At 46.0% G+C, this 26,604-nt stretch overlaps 1 long non-coding RNA gene across 2 annotated transcripts in view; it reads left to right on the forward strand.

Annotated features, from left to right (window-relative positions):
• The first annotated feature begins 3,015 nt into the window (after window positions 1-3,015).
• Window positions 3,016-26,604, forward strand: part of LOC123367066 — a 265,819-nt gene continuing 242,230 nt past the window's right edge. For both annotated transcript variants that reach the window (XR_006578292.1, XR_006578293.1), the window contains exon 1: window positions 3,016-3,140. This is a non-coding gene — a long non-coding RNA (uncharacterized LOC123367066). The remainder of the gene's footprint in view (window positions 3,141-26,604) is intronic.

Here is a 26,604-nt window from a genome sequence, read left to right on the forward strand (position 1 = left end):
TTCTGTGCAACAGTGAGTGCTGGTGGTGGGGCTGGGGGAAATGAGGGATGAAAGGGTGTGGGGAAGAGGCAGTGGGGAAGGAAGGGAGGATGGAATAGGGCAGGGAGAGGGGAATGAGGGGAGGGGAATCGAGAAGAAAAGGGGATAGGAGAATCATGGGGGAAGTGAGAGCCCAGCATGCAGTGTCCCCTCGGCAGCAGCTGGGGCTCCCCCATTAAGCAGGCCCACCGAACCCTCACTCTAACAAGTCCGACTCCCTTACAGCTGGACCCTTCTGATGAGCCCCCTATACCCAGACCCCCACCCCACTGATCCCCAACCAGCAGCACCTGGATCCCCACCCAATCAATCCCCATGCCCCCAGCACCTGGACCCCCCCCACTGAGCCCTCCCCCCACACCCATACCCCCCTATGGAGTCCCATCTCCCCACATCCAGACCCCCCCCCCCGTTGAGCCCCAACCACCTTCACCTGGATCCCCTGCCAAGTCCCATTGCCCCTGCACCAGAACCCTCCAATGAGCCCCTGTGCATCCAGATCTCCCACTGAGCCACCTGCACCCAGATTGCCCCACACAGAAACAGCTCACCCCACACCTGGATCCCCCCACACTAAGCCCCTCCATGCTTGGATCCTGCTGGGCTGAGCCTGCCCACCCACACTTGGTGTACTTGGCACAGAGGGGCAGGGCTCTGGGGCATTTCTGGGGCAGGCCCAGCCCTTGCACTGTGTTAGGGTCAGGTACAGCCTCAGTGCCGAGTTGCTGTACCAGGGGAGGTGAGGGCTTCAGGGTGATCTCCCACCTCAATGCAGCCAGTGGCCTGTGCTTCCCATTGCCATGCTGGAGTCACATTTATTTATTGACAAATAAAATTTGCAGAATTTTGCAGAACTTTAAAATATTGTCTGCATGATTTTTAATTTTTTTTGGCGCAGAATTCTCTCAGGAGTAATATTTTTCTGCTTGCCTATGGAAAGAAAAAACGTGGCAATAAATAAAACTTCTGTGGAAATCTTTTTGAGGAAGAAAAATTAAATGTATCCATACAAGTGTGTAAGCCATCTGATTAGTGTGAAACACAAAACACAAATGGCACAGGAGTTTACACATTTATCAGGGAGAGTCTCTTCCTTATAAAATGTTAATGGCTATATTCTGCCATCTCACCATCTCAATGGGGATTCTCAACAAAAAACAATGGCAGTGTATGGCCCTGAATACCTTGGCCCATATAATTACAGCAGGACATATTTTTATAAAAATACTGTAACATGACATTGGAAATAATGCTGTATGCAGACAATAGTTTATGGCAGTCACAATATATGTAATGTGTATTAATACAGCTGACTAAACATGGATTGGCATGAAATGACAGCAGCATTCCTGTTCTGGTTAGATTAGAAGATACAGCTGCCATTGACATAATTCTGGTGCAGAAGAATAGTCTGTCTTTTCCTGTAGAAGATGTTCATATATGGGACTCCAGCACCACTTTTGATGTTCAGAATAAAGAGACTTTTTTTTATTCAAGGAAACTTGACAATGAGGAAAGCTGAAAGGGCTGGTTTCACTGAGGTTTTATTACTCAGATTGGTCCCAGAACTTCACCCGCTCAGAAACTGACAATATGCTGTCTCTGTTTTATACAGCGTCTCACATGAAAATCATGCCCAGTGGTGAAGTATGCCCTGATATGACACACAACAATTTCCACTTGGATTGTTCCATCCCAGCCAGATAGCCCCCCTCACAGGTCATCACATTCAGCTACAGCTACTGCTCGGGTGGAATCAAATGAGGTGCAGTTTTTCTCCACTTCTTTATATACTATTAGTCACAACTTTTCCAGACAACCCACTGTGTAGTGGCTGGTTAGAACTTTTCTACCATGTTTGGAGGAGTATGGATATGCTTGCGTATCATTACAAAATTAGTGGATGAAAGTAAAAGCGCTGGCATTTTGCACTTGGCCATTTAAGGTTCCCTCTTTGGGGAAAATTGAGTTTTGACAAGTGGCCACGTGCTCTGAAAGCCCTTGCATTCCACAGATAGTACCATTGACAGATGTCCAAGAAGAGACAGAATAATCCTCTCTTCCTCACCTAATTTATCAGCCCTAGAAGGGGAGGGCTAGCTCAGTGGTTTGAGTATTGGCCTGCTAAGCCTAGAGTTGTAAGTTCAATCCTTAAGGGGCCATTTAGAGAACTGAGGTAAAAATCTGTTTAGGGATGGGTCCCACTTTGAGTAGCTGGTTGGACTAGGTGACCTCCTGAGGTCCCTGCCAACCCTGATATTCTAGGTGCCTCCATTTGCATTTTATTAATTGCCATATAAGTCTATTTTTTGTTATGCTTAATTCATAGTTGCATTTTAAAAAAAGAGTTGGCCCTAGAGTTGTTGGAAGAGGTAGTAAGCCTGCCTGCCATAGCAGTGTTGCCAAGTCACTCAACATTATTGCAAATCCTGCTGTTTTTGGTCTGTTTCTTAAAGCCCCAGCTCTTCAGGCAAGAGATTGCATGAGAATCTCATTTTTCACTTTTTTAAAAAGAGTCTCTGGCCCTCATTGTTATGGAGAAAAGCTTGAAAATGTGATGTGAAAGGCTCAGAAACCAGGAGGTAAATGAAAAAGAACCCAAAACTTATTATTTTAAGAAAATCTCATGATTTTTAAGCCAATCTCCTGATTTTCTGGGAGGCCTGAATCATGATTTTTAAATGCTTGAAGTTGGCAATACTGTGACCTACTATAACCTTTTGTAACTCTGTCCTGTGTGTAGCTGCCACTTGTCATGTTAACGTCTACCAGCCAGGAGAAAGTCAGGCCCTGCCTACACCAACTGCTCGGAAACACAAGGATGTCAGAGCAGAATTGGAACAAACCAACACAAAACAACAAAAACTACTACAAGGCCAGGTCCTGATTTTTTTTTCTATGGGAGACTGAAGTTCTGCATTTCTAGCACCAGATGGTGCTACAGGAGGCTATAAATAACAGCAGGCACAGCCACCACAAAATGGCATCTGCCAGCAAAGCCCTGATGGGTCCAGAGGAAACTCAGAACAGGGGCAAATGAAAATACTCCTCTGAGGCAAAAGTGTGGAGTCTGCTTTCATGATGGAAGGGCAATAAGAAAGGTTAGTTTTCCCTTGGGGGTTCACATAGTCTTTCAATACAGACAGCTCTGCCCTGTGGCCTCTTTTGGATTGCTCCATGCCGGCCAGGGGTAGCTCCCTTCTGGCAACTAAGGGAGGCAGTTACCGTACCCTGGCAGGGTTTCCTGCCTAAGAACCCCTCACGTGGAAGGGGTGTGAGGTCCTGAGGCGTTGCAAAGAGCAAGGCCTTCCTGGTGCTTTGTGGGGAGGAGCCCCCACTCCTTTGATCTGTAGTGGCAGGAGCCATATGTGTAAGATAGCTCCCCCTTTCCCCTGGGAGCATGCCTCCAGCAGCTACATTTGCCACTCAGTCGGTCCATCCTGTAACTAGTAGCAGCGGTGGGGAACCGAGCCTCTGCCCTGCAAGGCACCTGCATGGGGACCTCCTTATAGTGCAAGGAAGGGTGGGGGTGTTGCAGAGGGCCCATTCTGTGTTTCAATCCAGGGGAGACAGTCCAGCCCTAATTTACCAAAACCACAAAATGATATCTTTAATCCCCCTGCATCACTGGAGGGCAAGCCATGTTCCCCTCCATACTACACCATCCATGGTAAATGTGTGCCCTGTAGGCTTCTGCATTGTGTGCATGGTTTCCATAGTGCAGCCTAGTCACATAGTGAAGAGGTTGATGTATGTGACCAGAATGCCAATGTGGTCTACTCTTCTGAACCAGCTCCTTTCTCCAGTGCCTCCTCCAGCTGCGTGGCTATTGACTGTGTTACGGACACACACTGAGCCTGCTTAGCTTGTTGCCAAACTCTGGAATATGTCTTGAGAGTCTGAAATTGGCTCTCCGGCTAGTGTCCCTGATTTATATCCCTGTTGGCTGTGGGAATGTCTTTGGAGGCTGCCTTAGTTCATCAGGCTTCACTGAAAGAGTTTGTTTGTTTATTTTGTATCCTAGAAAACATTTTATTGCCCAGTTCATTTAGGACTGTGCAAATTTCAGCCATTCACCAGAGGGTACATAGGGGAGAAAGCTGGTGCTTATTGCTGGTCATATACGTGGTTTATCTGTAAACTGGTAGGGGCACTTTACCGGATACTTTTTCACACAATACTTTCTGGGGAGCTTGTATAAAATATTGCTGTAGTGTGCCAAAGGATGAAACCTGACAGCATCTCTGTGGTATGAGCAGCGGTGTATTTTCTCCACATTGCTTTTGTGTACGGCATTCTCCTGAGAACGGAGTCCCTAGCTACGTATTCATATAATGCTTCACAGCTCAGAACATAACTAAAGTTCAGGCAGACAGCATCCTAGATATTTGATGTCCTGGGCTTGGGATTAGTGAGAGGCATCTATTTTCTGGACCAGCAGAGGTCAGCTATCTGGACGAGACATACTTGAGTGGGCCTCGTGGTATGGGGAGGCAAGGAAAGGCTTTACCCGTTGCACAAGAATCTCCTGCTGGCTAGAGTGTGGAGCTGTAACCTCCCCCGGGCTTTGGACCTGGCACAGCCATTGCTGGCTGACCTGCACTGTGTAAATCGGTCAGGGCTCAAGTCATGCTAGAATACTCTGGAATGCTGTTCTGGTGCTTTTTGGGCAGTCAGAACAGCATTACGGTATTTCACTAAGATTGAAGTGCATTCTGGGGGCAATGAGGGAGGAGGGCAGGAGGCCCAGCCCCTATTCCCACCCGGGGTGGCTCTGAGAGGAGACCCAGCAGCCACCATTTCCCCTCCTAGCCATGCCCGAGACTGCAGTGTGGGGTGTCCCTCTGGCCAGGGGCCTGTCGCCCACACAACAGGTAACAGGCTGGGGTGCCTGCATCCACCCCCAATAGTGGAGCCCCTGCTGGAGTCATGGTGCTGTGGTCTGGGCAGGGAGGCCCTGGCACTTCCCCAGGTTTCCTGCCCTGGATGGGACAGTACCAGGGAGGGGAGTTGCAATCCGGATGCTAGGGCTTTCCACAGGAACAGTGGCCCTGGTGGTCTGCGTTTTGCAAGATACCTTCTCCTGTGCAGTCCAGGTTGTGCCCTGCCCTGGCACTGGGCATCTGGGCTTGTTACGTCCAAGCGTTTCCTTCTCTGGCTGTAGTCCTGCAAACTTACCCGTGGTTGGCTCTGACTTCAGTGAGCTGTGCACCAAGCCGAGCTGTGCCCGCGGCTCACCCTGCCAACATCTCTGAACCAGGACAGGTGCCCTACCGAAGGGGGTCATCTCCCTGGGCCCCTTCCTTAGGAAAATTCTGGTTCTGAGTCTGCTGGCACTTCCTTTTATTTATTTATTTATTTATTAATTAAAGATTCGAACACCGGACATGAGGAATAGAAAACAAGGGCTCTGCTTCAAAGTACAGTTATCTACTGCTTGATCAATAGGAGATAATTTACAGTCAATAATTAGAGCTACTGTTTCTTATAGAACAGCTACTAGTGGGCAAGTTTCAGACACCAGAGCAAGTCTGATTTCATCCAGCTGAGGGCAATGGTTCACATACATGCCAGCCAGGATACCTTAACAAGCGGTGCCAGATGAGGCCTGGGGACCTGCTGTTTTTACCCTGTCTTCTATCAAGAGGACGTGTATCCCAATGTGATCTAGAGGTAGAAGGAATCAGGAAAAAAAAATGGTTCCCGGGATGAAAAAGAAGATGATTCTTAAGCCCTTGCTTGGACCAGCTTTCAGATGGTGCTAGGAGACATGGCCTCTCACTGAGTAACACATGTTGAGATCTGATAAAACAGGATTCACATGGAGTTTCATGGCAGCAGGTTTTTCAGTTCATTTGATCAAAATTCAAGCCATTTGTATAACTAATGATGTCCTCAGATGTTTGGCAGAATTAACTAATCAGCCATTTAACAGCTGCATAGCTTCTCTGTGCCTGGTCTCTGATCCAAAGAATTCTGCTAGATTCAGAGATGGAGCGTTTATATGTAAAGGACTTCAGTGGTTTAGCCATGTCAGTCACAATATATTAGCGAGACAATGTGGGTGAGGTAATATTTTTTATTAAGACTAACTTCTGTTGGTGAGAGACGGGCGGCTTCAGGCACCAGTGCACCAAGCGTGTTCCTGGGGCGGCAAGCCGCGGGGGGCGGCCTGCCGGTTGCCATGAGGGCGGCAGTCAGGCTGCCTTCAGCGTTGCGCCTGCGGGAGGTCTGCTGATCCCGCGGCTTCGGCGGCAATTCGGCGGCGGGTATGTTGAAGCCATGGGACTGGCGGACCTCCCGCAGGCAAGCCGCCGAAAGCCGCCTTACTGCCGTGCCTGGGCCGGCAAAATACATAGAGCCGCCCCTGGTGAGAGAGACAAGACTGCTAGCCATACAGAGCTCTTCTTCAGGTCTGTGTGGCTCGAAAGCTTGTGTCTCTCACCAACAGAAGTTGGCCCAATAAAAGGTATTACGCTGAAGAGACAAGGTGGGTGAGGTATTTTGTGAGCTTCAGATCAGAGTACAGTAACCTTTCACTAGTTATACCCTTAAAACAGACAGCATTGTGAGAGTGTGGCACTGTGTTTATTATGCTCCAGAGTGGAAAAAATTGTTGCTAGCACAGATTCATCTCTGGTGTAAATCTGGATTAACTCCATTGACCTCTGTGCAGTAATGATGCATGTTAGGTAAATACATATTCTGATACCTGTGTGAATTCTGAAAATGGGTTAACAAAAATATAATGCGCAAATCTTTCTGACAGAAACTCATGGATTATTGACCCAATAGCTTTTTTGCCATTGTTGTGGGTCTATCATATTAATCTAAGGGCACTTGAGGCTAAAAATCCACATACAATGATGACATGATCACAGTAGCTTGTTTCAAGCCTTCATATTTTAGCCTTTTCAAAACAAATGGAAAATGATTGGACTAAATCTGGGATTCTCAAACTTCATTGCATTCTGACCCCCTTCTGACTACAAAAATTATACACGACCCCAGGAGGGCAGAACAAAACCTGAGCCCTGCCACCTTGGGTCAGGGAGCCCGAGCCCCACCACCCCAAAGCCCGAGCCCCACCGCCTCAAAGGCTTCAGCCCCAGACAGGGGGCCTGTAACCTGAGCCACAACGCCCAGGGCTGAAGCCCTCTGGCTTCGGCTTTGACCGTGGGTGGTGGAGCTTGGGTTTTGGCATTGGGCCCAGGCCCCAGCAAGTCTAAGCCAGCCCTGGCGACCCCATTAAAATGGGGTTGCGAACCACTTTGGGTTCCCAACCCACAGTTTGAGAACCGCTGGACTAAATTATGGTTCCAGTGGCCTTAATAGTTTGGCATTATGGGCCAGATGCTTGGCTGTTATAAACAGGTATAGCTCTATTGAGGTCAATGGAGATGTGTTGGTATACTCTAGCTAAGGCTCTGGCCTGTTTCATTCACAAAGAATGAAGTTAAACATAGGTTAAACCGAATAAGTGAAATTTTCTTAAACCCTGTGGATTGCTCTTTCCATGTGGCTGAATTGCTGTCAGTCTAACTCCCCATGTTACCTGTTCCACTGATGTCTCATCAATAACGGTCCCGCCAGGGAACATTGGCCCTCTGACTCTAGTTCCACTGATCATGATCTATCTTCACAATTTTGCAACCATTTAAATATAAACATTAAAACCAAATAATTGATGCCAAATCTCCCACCGGATGTCTCTTTGGACAGAAGTTGCTAGCACATAGCTGAGTTGGAGTCTCACCTTTATCATAGACTCAGCTGGGTACGCAGTCTTTGAGATTGTTTGGTCTTCTGAACAGATGATCACACCAGGAGTTATCCATCTCTGTCTCCTTGTCATCTGTCTCCGAGTCTAGGAAAATGTCTATTTGTGGAGTCTCCTCTCTCTCTGTGAGGTTGGCCTCCAGATGGTTTTCTGTCTCTCTGTTCTATGAAGATTTCTGTATCTCTGCACTCCTCATGACTCCTTTAGGTCCACTCCTTCTGGTCTGTCTCTCATGGCTAGATTCTCACAGGAGTGCCTGTCTCCAGTGCCAGCTGATCGTTGGCTGACATGTTATACCTCAGTGCCTGCTTCCTTTCATTGTTGGCCATCTCCTCTCAGTGGAATATCCATCCTTCTGTCTGCAGGGTTTTGGTCCTTTGTCCCATCACTGCCTGTGCTGGATTGTTTTGGCACCCCTGTGCTGGGGTAGCTCGTGTGGTAACAGTGTTTCTGCTGGTAGTTATCACATGATTGGCAAATGACCCACCCTTCTATCAAGGAACGGAGTTGTGCATTCATTCCTATGCAGTAAACGCCCTCTAAGACAAGCGTCAATAGACAGGTATGAGGAAGGTCTTTTTTCATGAAGTCCTTACATAATGAGGTGGGGACAACAGCTCTCTTATCTAAATTCCATTCTTCACAGTCAGCATATCTTCAATTTGAAAATATGGTTCTGCTCCTACTGGTATTTGGCTTTTGGCTTTTAGCCACTCTGCTAGTATTGCTCTCTTGATTGCCTATAGTTGGGTGCCCTTTTTGCTGTTGAAACTGGGAGACAGTGCAGCATGTCAGTGGATTCAGTGTCCCGATCCCCTTTGCCCAGTTCACAGATGCTGGGTAATATTTCCTGCTCAGAGTGTCAGCGAACACCAGTAATTCTCCTGGACAATATCTGATGTCTACCTCGTAGCACTGGAGGTGCATCAGCAAGTGCTACAATCTCTTTGAAGCGGTAAGAAGGGGCTTTGTTTTGATTGTCTTTAGGGGTCTGTAATCTGATTGCACTATTACTGGGTGGCCATAGGTGTACTGATGGAATCGCTCCACTCCAAATACCACCGCTCTTTTTCTATTTGGGTGTACCCCTGCTCAGTCTCTGACAGGGCTCTGCTGGCATAAGCAACCGGCTGCTCTTGCAAATTAGCTACACCCAGTCCTTTCTCTGATGCATCACTCTGAAGTGTCAGTGTCTTTGCTGACTGGTAATACTCCAGGAGAGGGGCTTCCATCATCATTTGTTTTAGCATGTCACATGCATGCTGTTGAAGACCTGCTCAACCCACTCAACATCCTGCCTTGTAAGCTGATGTACGTGTTCTGCTACTCCAGCCAGGTGTGGACAGAACTTGGACAGAAAATTTATCATTCCTATGAAGAACTGTACTCTTTCCACATCCACTGGAGCTGGTATGTCTCTGATTGTCTTGATCTTGTTGGGATCTATTTTCAGTCCCTCTGCTGTGAGTAGATGTCCAGTGTTTGTCACCTCACACTGTTAAAGTTGCATTTTTTTCTGGGCTGCATTTTATGTTCTTGTCCCTGCATCTCTGTAGAAAAGCTTGTCATGGTCTGTCATGGTCTCATTAGGCTTCTGTGTCATTGCTTCCTTCACCTACAATTGGGGGAGGGATAGCTCAGTGGTTTGAGCATTGGCCTGCTAAACCTAGGGTTGTGAGTTCAATCCTTGAGGGGGCTACTTAGGGATCTGGGGCAAAAATTGGTCCTGCTAGTGAAGGCAGGGGGCTGGACTCGATGATCTTTCAAGGTCCCTTCCAGCTCTAGGAGATTGGTATATCTCCAATTATTACCTTTATTACCTAGGAATATCATCTGCAGTTATTTTCACACCAGGCAGTCCTTCCAGTACTTGGGAGAGTCTTCTCTGGAACACGTCTGGTGCTGGGCTTATGCCCATTGGCATGCACAGCCATCTGTAGTGACTAAATGGTGTTGAAAAGGTTGTCAGTGTGCTGGACTCTTTATCTGGGCCAAAATCTGTCCCTCACATCAGTCAGTAAAAATTCTGGCTTTGGAAAGATGTCATCAACTGTGGGCAGTGGCTAGTGGCATGTTTTCAATGCCCAGTTTCAGTGGCTTGGGGTCTATGCAGGTTGTGTAATTTGCCTGGTCTTTGCCTTGTCTTTGCCAGCACCCCCACCATGCTGCTTACCCAAGCTGTACTGGTCTGTAGAGGTGCTCTGATACCCCGATTCTACTTACTGGATTAAGTGTTGCCGCTGGAATTTCCTTTGGGTTGAGCACACAGATTCCATTGTGGGGTCTGCTTCCAGTCACAGCGTTCCTTCGAGGCACCTGTTAGCTTTGAAAACTTCCCCCACACACTTTTAAAATTGTTTCTACAGTCCATGGGACTCCCACTTTTGCTTCTTGCACTTCAGCTATAAAACTCTGACTCTACACCCTGATCAGATCCCGGGCTTGTATGGCTGTATTCCCCAAAGGGAGTCTGTGGTGCTTTCCATTCACCACCACAAATATCAGTCGGTCCTTTCAGGTTACTTACTATGAGGTCACATTTTCCAATGGGCTGCATTATGCTCGCATTGCATATTATTAGATCGCACCTGCTTTTTGAAATGAGTGTGTTTTGAGTCCAATTCATCCCGAGGAATCTGATTTTCTAGCTTAAATCACGCAGGGTGTTTCCTTATTACTGTTAGTGCCAACCTCCGCGCATGCAACATCCCTTGTTGCTTTCCTGTCTGGACAGCCTGAGCCTGATCTGCTCTCAGATGCAAGGAGAAAGTCAAGATGTCCTCACTGCCATCTGCTTTGCCCTGCCCCTCTTGTGCAAGTCTGACGGAATCTGTCTGGAATCTTCCTCTGCTCTTGCACATGCTGCTAAAATGGTTCAACTCACCACATTCCTTGCAAAGCTGTCTTAGTGTGGAGCACTTCTCCTTTACCCACTTATGCTGTCTCCCACAGTAAATGCATCTCCCTGTTGTTATGCTACCCTGGCTGCCTCCACACCTTTGCATGTACCTTGTGGGGGAGGGGATGTTGCGCCTCCTAGTGCTCGGATTCTTTCTCTTCAGGCTTCCGCTTTATGCCCCATGTCTAAACATCTGTTTAATGTGAAATCCCCTTCCCAGAGCAGCTGCTCCCATAGGTGGTGATCTCAAATGCCACAGACTATTCTGTCCCAAATTTGGGAGTCCAAGTCCCCAAAGTTAGCAGCCAGTGTGCGAAAGGCAGTAAGACAGGGGTCTACTTCCTCCCCTTTAGATTGGTCTCTAGTGAAAAACCTGTGTGGCGCCATGGCTTCGTTCTGCTTTGGGGCGCAATAGGCAGTGGTGAACTCCAGAGTGCTGCAGACCTGTCGGCCTTGTTCTCCAATAAGGCAAAAGAACAGCTTTACTTTCCTGCTCTTGCAGTCCTCCTGCATGGCCAGGTCTATGTGCAGCTCGAGCTACTCCTTCCAGTGGGTCCATTGCTGGGCTAAGTTTGTCTCTTTAAAATCCAGGGCTCTGGGGTGTTTCAGACCAAGTTCACTGGCTCATGCTGCCAACTGCTGTGCTGCAGAGAACTCATAGCTCAGACACTGTTACCGTGTTTCATTCAGAAAGAGTGAAGCTGAATGCAGATTAAGTTGAACAAGTGGGACTTTGTTAACTCCTGTGGATTGCTATGTCCGTGTGGCTGAGTTGCCTAAGTCCCTGGCATTGCCTGTTCCCTGGTGTCCTGTCAATAAGTCCCTCCAGGGAGCAGGCCCTTAGACTCCAGTTCCACTGATCATGATGTGTTGCCCAATGTTTCTGTAAACTAGGGATTTTTTTGTCTTGGAGAGAAAGAGGCTCAGCTTGGTAAACTCTTATTCTCTGTCTAAAGCTGGAAACCCACCCATTCCATCTAAGGGATGCGCTGTGCCATTAAGTCACGGGCCATGTTGGAGCAGGCGCAGGGAACTACTCCTGTAAATGGCACGAAGTGGAGAGGCTCCATCCCCTCTCTTCTCCCCATGTGCACCAACATCAGGGGCCGCCGCAATCTGGCCCGGACGTAATTGTCTGTAAAGTTAATTGAAATCTTCAGACGGAAATCATTACAGTGCACTGGCCAGACTGTGGCTTTATGCCGTCGCCAACATTGGAGAGGTTGTGGCAGGGCTGCTTTGCAATGCGAACCCCAAAAGGAATTCTGGTTGACCCAGAGAATTCCTCTTAGGGCTCTCAGGGAACACATACTGGAGTGGCAGCTGTGACACTCTGAAAAGACTGCAGCATGTTTACTGCCTACCACTCTAGGCCAGGAAGGAATTGGATAAATTAGCTTGATAACTAATAAGTGCAGGAAGCTGATCTTTTCTTTTACGGAGTATTTATTTTTAGTCTCCAGCTTCCATTCAGTTCCAGCGAAGTATATTAAATAACAAGAAAATGTGTTTTCAATAGAATTAAAAGCATGTTGACTCTTCATCCACTGATTTTGCTGTAAACATAGGCTGGGCGCTGATGACTTGTTTATGATTTCATAGGTCACAGCTGAACTTACTGAGCAAGAGCTGCCTGTAGGACCCTGGTACAGTGTGCATACTAATCATTTTTGTAATTGATCTTTTCGGCGTTCTTCATGTGCTGGGGAAGGTTGTCAACTGCTTCTTTGAAGTTAAATAATGATCATGCAAGCAAGGCTTCTGCGATAGAAGCCAGGGTTTTATTTATGTTGCAGAATTGCAAGTGCCACATGCTAGCCCTCTCGGGTTACCTTGCACTGGATTATTCAGGTCAGTGTGCAGGCAAAATGGGTTTCACTGTAATGCATCTCCAATGGGCAGGTCAATGAGGTTTATTGTTAGCACAAGGGAGAAGGAGGGGCATCTTTATTTTAGTCTCATCAGCAACAAGCAGGCATCATCATAATGTGGTGCTCTCTCTCCATTGGGAAGCTTTTAAAGTCATTCGAGTGTGTGGGCAGACTAACATGACACGAGATCTGTAAGGGAAGCAGAACCTTTACGTCTTATAACAGTGAAAGCTGCAATAGAAGAATTTAGGTTCTGATCCAAAACGGACTGAAGTCAATGGGAATCTTTCCATTGACTTTAGTGGGACTCTTTGGATCAAAGTTCTTATTGAGGTCATAGCAAAAATAGTCTTTGACTTCATTAGTCCAGGATAAGGTCCTTAGTTTGTGTTTTTCCCTCTACAAATGTGTGTGTCTAAGACAAACCTAATGCACCAGTTTTTACACAAGTTGTAAAGTTTCTTTCTCTTTCTTTCTTTCTTTCTTTCTTTCTTTCTTTCTTTCTTTCTTTCTTTCCCATCCATTAACTGTTTGCCTGAGCTAGTCACAATATATGCGGAGTCATACCAAAGGACTCTTGAATATTTTCCATCCTCCTCTTTTCCCAATCTCCTTTCCTGTCTTTAAATGCTATGCCGTAGCTGTTTCTCTCCTCTTGTCACACTGATCAAATAGAATAACTTTCTCTTAAAAAAAAAAAAAAAAAGAGAAATAATTCAGGAACAGGGGTAAATGCAAACAGGTCCCACCATATGGTCTGCTGAAGAATCCTCTCCTTTTCCTAAGGTGTGTGGAGGAAGGGAAGACTTTCTGTGTGGTAAAATACACAGGGGCGGCCCATCCATATAGGCGAACTAGGCGGTCACCTAGGGTGCCAATTTAAATGGGGCACCAAATTTGAGGGAAAAAAATCAAATTTAAAAAAAAATAAAATGAAGAAAAAATGAAAAAGATGAAAAAAAATCAATAAAATAATGAAGATGTCATTATTTCAATTCCTGTGAGCGCATGAAGGGAATTATAATTAATTTCTCTACATTTCTGGTAATTTAGTAATATGTCAAATCTTTTATTTACTGCAAAAATAAATAATATTTGAGCAAAACATTTTTTCAATTTGCGATGTAGGGTCAAGATGACCCACTCTGCAATTTTGATAAGCAATAACTCAGCCACAATGAAACGCATCTGCCCGCGGCAAGAGCTGCAATGCTAGTGACACTTAACTCGAATATACATCAAGGTTGCATAGCCAGAAATTCATGTAGAGCAGAGAAATCACGAGTTGATACATGTCAAATGGTCATTTTAACACACATCGCAGGTAGATGGTTAAGAATCAAGCGATTACTGTGGAAAACGGTGTTGGTGCCAAAGAATAAAGAATAACGTCTTTCAGCATTATCAGTCCAAAATGTGAATATCTTTAAGCATTATTAAACCTAAGCGTTATTAAACCTTAGAGTAATTATCGGGCTATATAATTATGAACTTTTCTTTGTTATTACTGGTTCACATGTAATAAATAAGGTCCATAAAAGTAAAGTAACAGCGTTAACGCTGTTAACGCTTAATAGACTATGAAAGTGATGATGTCACACTCCAAGCGGGTAACCGTGAGGACGGGGATTACTTTCCAAACAACCGGTGTAAGGTTATAACGTCGAAAAAGGTCATTTTGTTTCTGTGTAAATGCTGTAACTAACTGTTTTAATAGGTAATTGAGTGTATGTTACTAATAATTGAACCTTTAAGCAGTGAAAAGATGTGTTGGGATGGCTGCAATATGGTTTAAATCGTCAACCATGTGATGGGTGTGTCAGCCATCCTTAATGCTATAATGCTTGCAGTCGGGAGCACAGTACATAACAATATTCAAATGCCCCATGGCAGAAAGAGGAAAAAGAAAACCCTCAGGAGCTGAGTATCATAAATGAAAGGCTGAGAAGGAAAAGGACAAAGCAAAACAACAGGAATCCTTTCTGAAATATCTTCTCTTTAATCCAAATATTGGTTCACAGCAACCAGATGAAGGAATTTTACTTGGAGAGAAGGTTAGCTCACATCTGCATGGAAGCAGTTTGGAACATCAAAATAAAGGTATATTACTTCGAGATGAGGGTAGCTCACATCCACAAAAAAGCAGTTTGGAAACTCCAGATGATGGAAACTTACTTCTAGTTGAAGGCTGCTCACAGCATCAGACTGATATGGAAGTGGAGAAAATGTATTCACCTTCAGAGAGACATGCAGAAATTGAAGTAAATGAAGTAGAAGGAAGAAAGGATGAGGAAGTTACAAACAAGTTACAGTACGGGGACCCAGCATCATGGCCCAGATGTGATGACCGTGTGCGGCAAATTCTCGTGGAACGTGGACCCGAACAAGTTCATGAATTTCCCTTCCCTAAGGATGGAAATAAAAGAAAATTCTCTGCTCAGCATTACAAAAGGGAAACTCATTAATGGGAAAGAAATTCATCAAAACTGGTTACAATAGTCAGTGTCGAAGGACTCTGTGATTTGCTTTTGCTGCAAGTTGTTTAGAAATCAAGCAATTGGTACATCACTTACTGAAAATGGTTCAAAGGACTGGAAAAACATATCTTCAATTCTCTGTTCACATGAAAGAAGTACAGAACATTTGGAATGTTTTCAAAATTGGAAAGAACTTGAATTACGATTGAAAAAAGGAAAAATTATCGAGGAAGAACATTTACGTGTGATCAAGGAAAAAGAAGAATATTGGCAACATATATAAGAGCATCTGATTGCTTTAGTGAGCATTCTCAGTGGACAAAATTTAGCATTCTGCGGCCACGGTAGAAATGAAAAATTATCCACTTCAGGTAATGGAAACTTTTAAAAATTCGTTTGATCTAGTCAGGAAGGAGGATCTACGTAAAATAACTGATCATGAAACACAGGGTCATTACTTAGGAAAAAATATGCAGAATGAATTGATTCAAATCCTAGCAAATGCCATTAAAAAGAAAATTGTAGAAGCTGCCCATTCTGCAAAATCCTTTTCAATAATACTGGACTGTACACCAGATGTGAGTCACGCTGAACAAATGACAATGATCATTCGTTTGTTGATATGGAAAAGTCTGCAGATGAAGATAATGTTGAAGTGCTCATAAAGGAACATTTTTTGGGTTTCCTACCATTGAAGGAGATGACTGGAGCATTTATGACTAAAACTATTCTACAAAAGCTTGAAACAATGTCATTATCTGTTGAAAACTTACATGGCCGAGGCTATGATGATGGGAGTAATAGGAAGGGTAAAGACAATGGTGTGCAAAGGAGAATGATGGAAATCAATCCTAGGGCCTTTTTCGTTCCTTGCAGTGCGCATTCTCTGAATTTGGTTGCCAATGATGCTGCTAGATGCTGTTTGGAGGCAAGCAGTTTCTTTGACCCGGTGCAATGTGTTTGTGTTTTTCTCAGGCTCAACACGCCATTGGGAGACTCTGACTCGCCATGTGAATTTTCTGTGAAACCACTAAGTCAGATAAGATGGGAGAGTCACATTGATGCTTTGAAAACTCTTTGCTATGAACTTGGAAACATTAACGATGCCCTAATTGAAATTTCTGATGATACTACCTTTACTGGATCATCTAGCATTTGGCATGTTCAGATGCAAAAGCTGTTGCAAATGGCCTTTCCAAGTTCAAATTTGTGACTTCACTCATTTTGTGGTATAATAAATATCCTTTTTGAGATTAACCTCACTAGTAAGCAGCTTTAGGAAAAGAAGTTGAACGTACATTCTGCTATTCAAAAACTGCAGCAAACAAAAAATATTCTGGAGGAATTCAGAAGTGATGAAGGGTTTGAAAGAACACTGGTAGATTCTCTTGAGCTTGCTGAAGAAATAGACTTTCCGACAGAATTTGAACCAAAGCCAGTTCATATTCGGCAAAAGAAAGAGCAGTTTTCATATGAAGGACGAGACACACCCATTCAGCACCCAAAACAAAGATTCAAAGTGAATTTCTACTTCGCAGTCCTTGATACTGCTATTCACTTTGTAGATGAAAGATTTCAACAGATGCAGCAGCTAGAGTCAGTATTTGGCTTTCTGTATAATATCTACAGCTTGCAAAAGAAAACAGCAAAACAGATAAGATAATTTTGTATAAAACTGAAGTCGGCGTTGACTCATGAAAATTCAAAAGACATTGATGCTACAGATTTGTGTAGTGAGCTTCAGGCTTTTTCAAGACAACTTAAGAAACATTCCACTCCTGAAGAAGTACTGAAGTTTGTTTGTGAAAATAAACAGACAGTTTTCCAAACATTTTTATAGCTCTACGCATTCTTTTAACTTTGCCAGTTTCCATAGCTAGTGTGGAACGTAGCTTCTCAAAGTTACAATTGATAAAAACATATTTGCGTTCAACAATGGTGCAAGAGAGACTTGTTGGACTTGCCACAATGTCAATAGAGCATGAAATAGCTGGAAAACTGGATCTAAAAGAACTAGTGACTGAATTTTCAAAACGTAAAGCAAGAAAAGTCATGTTTTAAAAGCACAGAGTGTTTTTTATTCAGAGAATTTTGTAAATACAGGTTAAAGTTCATTGAAGAGTTTTCTTATTTCTTTCTATATTGGATGTGGTGGTAATGGCAGTTAAAGCAGGATAGTGTAATGGATGATTTTGGATTTGTAATAATAGAAATTAACATTTTTAATGCATTTGAATCGGACTGAAATATCATCTAGGTGTCATGTACAAATCTATTCTGAAAATTTCGTGTCTCTATTTTATCTGATCTCAGAAACATTGGTTGGACAGACGGATGGACAAACTGAATAATTAAGCCTCTATTTAAAAAAAAAACACTTAAAAACTTTAAAAGGAAAAAAGGGGCAAAATGTTTCCCAGTTTACCAAAAACCTCAGCCTAGATCTGCCCTTGGCGTTTGGGAGTGGGGGCGCCAATTGCATGGTTCACCTGGGGTGCCAGTTGCTGGCAGCTAGTCTAGGGCCACCCCTGAAAATACTGGTACTTTGAAGCTATTCTGTGACACTCCTATGGAAGCCATTTCCCCTGGTATTTTTCAGTAAAGCCAGGATGCCCCCACTGATATACTACTTTTGTTTTGTGTGGCTTAGAAACAGCAATGTCAGATGTTCAAGTCTAGCTGGCCACCCAATTAATTGCTCCACGTGATGCAGAGTGGATGGCAGAGATACCACTGGGATATGGTCGTTTTGGATATTGATTGATGAGGCGTTCCATCATTTGAAATCCATTTCTGAAGTTGCAAATAGGATTGTGTCTCAGTCCCGATTTTTGGAGGTGGTAGGTGCATCTGCCACGTGATGTGCAGATGCAATTCAAAGTGGACCATATTTTTCGTGGGGGTGAAATACATTTTTCAGTTGGGTCCTTAACGAGGTGTGTGTTTGGGACATTGGTGTCCTTCCACCTTTCTCACCATTGATCTTCATGGGAGATCCTTTATTTATATGTATATATGTAGGCTGGGGGGAGCCACTCTGGTCATGGCCTGACCACTTTTTGGCCTGCCACAGCACAACTCTGGATAGGCAATCTGGTGGTACCAGGGCCAGGAAAGGGGTGGAGGTGGGATGTCATTGTTTGTGGAGGGCCCTCCCTGCAAGTTGTGGCAAGAGGCAATGGGCCAGAGCAGGGAGTTGGGCCAGAAGCTGCTGTGGGTGAGTATGGAGTAAGCTCACTCTCCAAGGCCCGCTTCCCTGGGGCCCTCTGGTGGGGAAAGCTGGTGTGTTATGGTATAGCTGCTTCCATATCTGCCTCACAATTAGCATGCCAGATATTGCATGTAGATTAGAGGTGTATGGCCTGCCAGATGTGTGTGGGGGACGGTCTGTGGCTATTACTGACTATAACAGATTTCCCTTCTAAGCCCTTGTTTGCACTAGGAAAAAAGGTGGTTTTTTTTAAACCATGTGTTAACACTTGGAAAGTATTGACAGGTTTCAGAGTAGCAGCCGTGTTAGTCTGTATCCGCAAAAAGAACAGGAGTACTTGTGGCACCTTAAAGACTAACACATTTATTTTAGCATGAGCTTTCGTGAGCTATAGCTCACTTCTTCGGATGCATAGTATGCATACTTCCACCTTTTCATGTTCTCTGTATGTATAAATATCTCCTGTCTGTGTGTTCCATTCTATGCATCCGAAGAAGTGAGCTATAGCTCATGAAAGCTCATGCTAAAATAAATTTGTTAGTCTTTAAGGTGCCACAAGTACTCCTGTTCTTTTTACTTGGAAAGTAGTTAGTTAGCTAGTACCCATTACACCTCTGGGGTTTAGGGCAGCAATGAAGCTCCTCCACTCTTGTCTGTTTCTGGCAAGAATTTCAATGGGTCCCCAGCTGTGCCCCAGGTTTTTCAGCTCAGCTTCCACAGCTCTTGTTTTTGGGCGACCTCATTTTCGCTTGCTTCAGGTGTCCATCATATTGCTATTCTGGTGATGGAATCAGTTTTCATCTGAAGCACGTGGCCAATCCATCTCCAACGCCTCCTGGAAATGATGGTGCTCATATTCTCTTGGCTGCACTGTGTGAATAGGTCTTCATCAGAGACTGTGTTGGGCCAAAATATACAGAGGATTTTTCTGAGGCAGGTTGTATGGAATGAAGACAATTTGGACATGTCATACTTTCTCATTCCCCAGCATTCTGCACTATAAATAGTGTTGGAAGTATGCAGCTCTGATAAATCTTGAGTTTGATTTTGGTGTTGTATTTTGATGATTTCCAGACTGTATTTAAGCTCCTGAAGGTGTTCCTGGCTTTATTGATTCAGTTCTGAATATCCTGGTTTGTTCCACCATCCTGGCTGATGGTGCTGCCCAAGTATGTGAACGTTTCTACATTCGGGAGAACATGATCCTCTATCCGTACTGATGATGGTGAGGCAATATTAAGGGTAATTGTATTGGTCTTATTGCGGTTGATTTTCAGTCCAGTTCGTTGGCTGAATGTGTTGAGTTGAATTGTTTTTTCTTGTATATAGTGTTGGGTATATGATAGGAGAGCGAGATCATCTGCGAAGTCCAGGTCTTCAAGGGATGAAAAGGATGTTCATCTGATGCCTCTTGGCATGTCTTCTGTTGTACGCAACATTACCTAGTTAATGGTAATGTTGAAGAGGCTTGCAGACATGACACACCCTGACATACTTCAGTTTTGACTTCAAAACTGAGCTCACTGTGATCAACACTGCATGTAAAGTTGGAATAGACGCTTTTGATGATGTTGATTATATGGAGAGGGATTCTATATGCCCATAGAATGCGCCACAGGCTGGTCCTGTGAATACTGTCAAAGGCCTTCTCAAAGTCTATGAAGTTTGTGTGGAGTTACCATTACCATTCTGAGCATTGTTCTATTATGTTTCATAGAGTGAAAATATTAGCTAACATGTGGCTAAAAAGCTCCTTTTCCCTCTCTCATGTGGACATACTGAGAGGGGGAAAACAGATCTGTGTATGTTGTTTGGAAATGACTGCTCCTCTGAGCAGTAGCTCACCGCTACATGCTTTGTGGCTATCGTTGGAGCTGTCTCATACTAGAAATAAGGCATGCGTTTTGAGGGTAATTAACTATTGGAACAATTTACTAAGGGTTGTGGTGGATTCTCCATCACTGGCCATTTTGAAATCACGATTGGATGTTTTTTGAAAAGATCTGCTCCAGGAATTATTTTGCGGAAGTTCTATGGCCTGACTAGTTAGCACAATGGTCCGTTCTGGCCTTGGAATCTATGACTCTAGGGGGGATTCAGATGCTGGTAGATTTAAAAAGAAAAAGGAAAAACTCAGAATACAAATTCGTGAATCCCCTCCTCCCCTCCCCCCAATTCCTCCAAACAGCTCTAGCAAAGATTTATTTTGTCAGGCCAAACCCCTCACCTGATGGGTGTGTCATTGTCTTCCATAAGATTAAATTGGTATTGGTGAAGCAGGGAGGGAGATAGTGAAAGGAAACAGTTTGGTAAATTAAGCCACAAGGTTGTTAGAATTGTTTAGAGTTCCCCACTGTTGCTGCCACTGTGAGCTCTACCAGCGCTAGCATTGTGGGACTGTAAATGTGGACACGGCTGCAGGAACTTTCTAGTGTTGTAGCCACTATGTTGTCTCACTCTGGCCAGAGCTGGTCTAAGAGATGTGGCCAGGCTCTCAGAAGTGCTCAGCTTCAAGCAGCTCCCATTGTGATTTTCCAAATTGCTCAGTGCTTACTTTAGTGTCTAAGTACCAGCTGAGCTCTTCGGTTAATTTGCTCCCCAACTGTGCGTGCTGAATTCATTTCCCTGGTTTGTGGTGGTTCAAATGCCGTGGCTCTCAGCACCTGCCAGCATAGATGAGCGCTGTCCCTGTGGATAGGGTTGTAGCTAAAGTGGTGGTAGCAACAGTAAGGAATGCTAGGAACAAAATCCTCATGTGGACAAGACCTGCGGTAGGTAAAGGATTATCTTTGTTAGCACAGTCAACCTTTGAGGCTTTAAAAATCTCTCTGTGTTGCCAGAAAAAGGAGTCGAGGTCCAGGATGATCATGCACTTTTAAAACATAGTAAAAAGCAAACATTTGTTCTTCACAGCCGTTTACTGGTGGTGCTGGGGCGTGGGGAGCTTCTAAAGTGACAGTTAAGCAGTTCACTAGCCTGTTGAGGAGGTTTGCTTTTTGTTACCTGCACAGCGGCCACTTTATTTTTGCTCCTCTATGCAAATCAGAAGGAGATAAATGTGTGCTATCAGCAGCCAATTTGTTTGGGAACATTGCCTGTATAATTGACTTCATATTTCAGCTGCTACCCAAAGGCTACTAATTCAGTCACCTTGTCTACACCAGAAAGTTCTTCTGCTTTAACCATACCGGTGTGGTTAAAGTAGTACAACCCTCTAGTGTGAAGGGAATTATGTCAGTATAAAAGTGCTTTATACTAGTATAACTAATCCCATACAGGGCGGGGAATAAGCTATACTGGTATAAACTGCCTTTATACTGAAACAATTGGGTCCAAGTACATATAACTATTTCATTAAAAATTACACCCTTTCCTGAAATAGTTATACCAGTACAAAAACTGCACAGCCCAGGCTTGACTTTGAAAGATAGTGTGATTTGGGATTAAAAGGACGGAAATTGGTCACTGTAAAATATAATCTTTTTTTGTAGCCTTCCTGCCCCCACCATCCCATATCAATTTCCCTTCTCTCTTTCCCCCACCCATCCATGGACAGGCCATTCTTATCAGCACTAGGGTGACCAGACAGCAAGTGTGAAAAATCAGGATGGGGGTGGGAGGTAATAGGAGCCTATATAAGAAAAAGACCCCAAAGTCAGGGCTGTCCCTATAAAATTGGGACATCTGGTCACCCTAATCAGCACTGGCTCCTCTGCTGGGGAATGCTGCAGAAACTGGCTTCTAGCCAGCGGGGAGTCTGTGCTCTCCTGGCACAGTTTCCTGAGATATGAAGCCACAGGCAGGGAGCCCCCTCTTGTGCTCCGGAGCCTTCAATCTGCAGCAGAGAGCATTCTACCAGGCCCCAGCAGGCCAGCCCCTTTTTGTTGCATTAGCCAGCCAAGCATGTTGTGCTGCTGAATGTCATCTTATTTAACAATTTGTTAAACAACTTCTAAAGGTCTTAACAGTATGACAGATGGGGCCATTCAGAGGGTGCTTAATAGCTGAGTATTACTTTGATTTGATAGTGTTTATTGTTAGTTTAAATAAATAAATAAATCTTCCCCCTTCCCTTTGCAATGCAGACATAAGGGCTGCACATTTGATACAAGTCTTGGGAGGGATGGGAGATGCAGGGGGAGAGAGATTGGAGAAGATATACAGTAGGTCTCAATCTCACTCCCTCAGAAGTCATTGAGTGTTGGTCTGTAGACTTACTAGGAACAGACCCATTGTCATTCCTAGGTTCTGCAACCATTTTTCATATATGATGCACTAAATTGCTGGTATTAAATGTTTAAATTAATATTATGGGAAAATACATTCTAACTAGCCTTGCCCATATACATGGCCGTAGCTGGCTCTCTCTTCCCACAAGTACACATCGGTCTCCCTCCCTGAGATCCACTTGCTCCCTCCCTACCCACACGTCTGGTGGCTACCAGTCTTTCCACTGCTCCATTTAAAATTTGCGAGAACTGACTCCATATGTCTTACTGGTTCATGGAACCTTCCTTTCCCCTAGAATCATGTCCTGCCTCCCTAGAATGCCTTTTGGAGTTTCAGCTGGAGTAGCTATTCTTCACTTCCCCTCTTCCAAGAACCTGTTATGTAATGTTGCTAGTGTAAGCCAGGGCCCAAGTGAGCTCTCCCCTCCCATCTATTGATGGAGTAGGGGAAAAGAACTCAGGAGCAGACTGTATTTTCATAGACACACCTACTTTGCCTAGGTGATCAGCAGACGGATCTGCTTTGCCAAAGTGATCAGCTTTGATTGATTTGAGTTAAAATTCACTTTAGTTTTGAATGCAGGGGTAATGAAATGCTATCCTTATGACTAGAGGGACACGGACACACACACACACACACACACACAAATATGCTGTAATTGAGGGGGTCACCCTAACTTTAACATCACTAAATATGCAGAGGGTAATGATGCAAAATCCAAGTGCAAATCAGAGAGAGTAGGGACAGGTGTTCCTACCTGCTGAATAGGTGCCAACTCCATGCATGCTCCAGGGTGGGAGCACCCAGGGGAAAAAAATTAGCAGGTGCTTAGCACCTACTGGCAGTCAGCTCCCCCTCCTCCCCCAAAAAAGGGCCTCCTGGCTGCCCTGCTAATCAACTCCTCTCCCTCCCTCTCAGAGCCTCCTGCCTGCTTCAATCAGCTGTTCTGCAGTGTGCAGGGGGGAAGAACAGGGATGAGGCATGCTCAGGGGAGGGGGCAGAACTGGGCAGGAAGAGGTGGGGCATTGGAGGAAGGGGTGGAATGGGGGTGGGGCCTGGGGCTGAGCACCCCTAGGGAAAGGAGAAAGCTGGTGCCTGTGACTTGGTGGTATCTTTACTTGCCTATGAAACTGTGTGTGTGTGTGTGTGCGCACGCGCAGTGGATATACTCCATGTGCTACAGCTGTAAACATGGACATTGTCTTAGAGTGCTTGTTTCTGCTCAGTGATCACTAGAGCTGAAATCACTGATGAGCAGATCTAGAGGGCTGACCCTTAGACCTGGTGTGCCGGCAGGGTTGCACTGAAAGGCAATGCGGAGGTGGCAGCGGCAGTGAAGTTCCCTGCTATCTGGTGAAATCACTAAGAGCTGAAATCCCCAAGAACTGGGCTAAGTGGTGGACCTTAGAACACAGCATCACAGCTAGAGGCAGAGGTGGCCGCAATAGTGGCACTCAGTGGAAGAGACAGTGGTAAGCAGCAGTGTAAACGTCCGCTGTTGGGGGTTCGCCCCTCCCTGGGGCGGTTGAGAGCCAGGCCGCCTCACTACACGAGCCCGGTGCGTTGGTGAATCAGCCTGGCGGGTCAGGAAACGGCCCGGAGCTCAGGCCCTCAGGCAGGGGCTGAGCCAATAGTCTCGTATTGGAAGCCCAGGCCCTAAGTCAGGGCGGGGCAACAAACAAGAGTTCAGGACTCAGGCCCTCAGGCAGGGGCTGAGCAAACAGTTTAGTAGTTTAAGAAGCCCAGGCTCCTGGGCCTGAGCGTCAGGGCGAGGGGGAGGCTGCCACCCGTGAGTGGGGTGGCAGGGGGGGCGCAGGCCCACCCGCTCCACTGCGTCCCAGCCCGGGGCCCTAACAGCGGCAGGCAGCCTGCTGCTGTGTCAGTGGGGATCCTGGCCGCAACACACTGCCATTGGCTCTGGGTGTGCTGCAGCCAGACTAGGGTCGGCTGCCCCCGGGCTACTTCCGACCTCCCCCTCTACCGGTACCTGTGTCACAGCGTCCCACACCATGGGCTCCTCGGGATACTGAGCGAGGGGTAAACTGGGCAGCTCCTCGGGGTCCCTTTGTACCGGCCGGCCTAGGGACTCTTCCAGCACCTGGTCAGCATCCAGGCTCCGCAGGTACGGCCAGTCCTCGGGTCGGTCGCAGGCGGCGGGAGTCTCCCCAGCGGGAGCTAGGGCATCAGCGTCTGGCCTCTCCGGCGGCCAGGCAGCTTCTGAGCCCTGGGGCTGGGCTTTTATACTTCCTGCCCTGCGCTGTGACCTCTGAGGGGCGGGCGCAGGCTCCAGTGACTCTGCCCACTTTGGCGTCCGTAAGTGCTCGTCCCTCTCTGGGGCGGCTGGGAGCCAGGCCGCCTCACTACAAGCAGCAAAGGTGGCAGCCAACAGGAGCAAGCCGAGATAACAGCGACAGTTGTGAGTAGCAGCAAGCCGTGGCAAAGGTGAAAGCAATCAGTGGCAACAGCAGAGGCATTGCTTCCCCCCCACCCCCGCCAACGTTCAGGAGTGGGAGGTGAACCCACAGGAATGCACCCCTGAATTCTAGGATTTTGCTGGCTTTGGACAACTGCCTGTGGGTGTGGTGCAGTGGAGGAATAGGGACGTGCTGTGTTAATTGGCCATTCACCCATTGGACTTTCATAACCCCAGGTGGGAAACTGAGGCAAAGGACTATAGCCCAAGATACAGTGGGTGGGTGTTTGCATACTTTTGAATCACTGTTTAGACGTTTTCCCAAATTGATGCTGGGTGCTCTCTCCATTTTAATCATTTTTTTCTTTTGTTGTACACCGACTCAGTGCTCCACAATGGGGAAGTATTGCCTCTTCGAGCACTCAGGGGTGGTGTTCAGTTGAATTGGCTTTGTTCTGTAATGTTAAGAGGAACCCCTACATAGTGAACCCAGCCCTTATTGCTGCTGACACCATCTGGCAGAAGGTTGCACTAGTGCACAGGTGGGCTGATGCATTTAACCCTACATATGGCTGTTGCAATGGCGGACAGCCATGCTATAATTACACTTTTTTTTTTTTTAAAGAGTGCAAGTTTATCATCTTTTCTGATTGCACAGCTCCTAGCCAGGCACAACCAGAAAGTGATGATAATGATAATAGTAATATATAATTTCTGCCCCCGGAATCCGACATTCTACTAAGATAAAACAACTTTTCTTCGAGCTCATGTTTGCTAGCTTTGTGACTTAGGCCCTGGCCCACGTTTAGCTTTACTCAGCAGTAGTCCCATAGAAGCCCATGGAACTACTCCTTTGAATGAAGTTAAGCACGTGCATAAGTGTTTGCAGGGCAGGCTCTGGAGTGATGTATACTTTGTCACTAGAAGCTTATGAATTGTTTTCAGGGTAGATGCATATAACCCTGATTTTAATATGCCACTACATATGGCTGGAGGAGGAGGGATAGTCTTGTGGCTAAGGCACTGGCCTGGGACTCAGGAGATCTGGCTGCATTTCCTGGCACAGGCGCTAACTTTCCAAAGTGCCGGGGGATGCTTGACCAGGCCCTGTCCCCACTCTGCTTCTTCCTGTCCCGCCTCTTCCCACCCAGTTCCGCCCCCTCCCCTGAGAACGCTGCATCCTCGCCCCTCCCCCCAGCCTCCCGCACATCGCAGAACAGCTGTTTGTGGGAGGTGTGGGGAGAGGGAGGCGCTGATCCATGGGGCCCACTGGCTGGTGGGAGGCACTGAGGGGATGGGGGGAAGTTGATGGGGGGCTGCTGGTGGGTGCTCAGCATTCACCATTTCCCCCTCATGGGTGCTCCAGCCCCGGAGCACCTACAGAGTCAGCGCCTGTGTTTCCTGCATCCGACGAAGTGGGTATTCACCCACAAAAGCTCATGCTCCAATACGTCTGTTAGTCTATAAGGTGCCACAGGACTCTTTGCTGCTTTTCCTGGGATTGCCACAGACACCCTGTGTGAAACGTGGGCGACTCATACAATCTCTTTCAACCTCAGTTCCTCAACTGTAAAATAGGACTCAGAGTCCTTCCTTTGTCTCTGAGGCAGGGACTGTTCCCTACGACGTGTCTATACAGCGGGGCCCTGGTCTTGGTTTGGGTTTCTCGGCGCTGCAGCCTTTA

Source organism: Mauremys mutica, chromosome 3, assembly GCF_020497125.1.
Source record: "Mauremys mutica isolate MM-2020 ecotype Southern chromosome 3, ASM2049712v1, whole genome shotgun sequence".
NCBI classification, from domain to species: Eukaryota; Metazoa; Chordata; order Testudines; family Geoemydidae; genus Mauremys; species Mauremys mutica.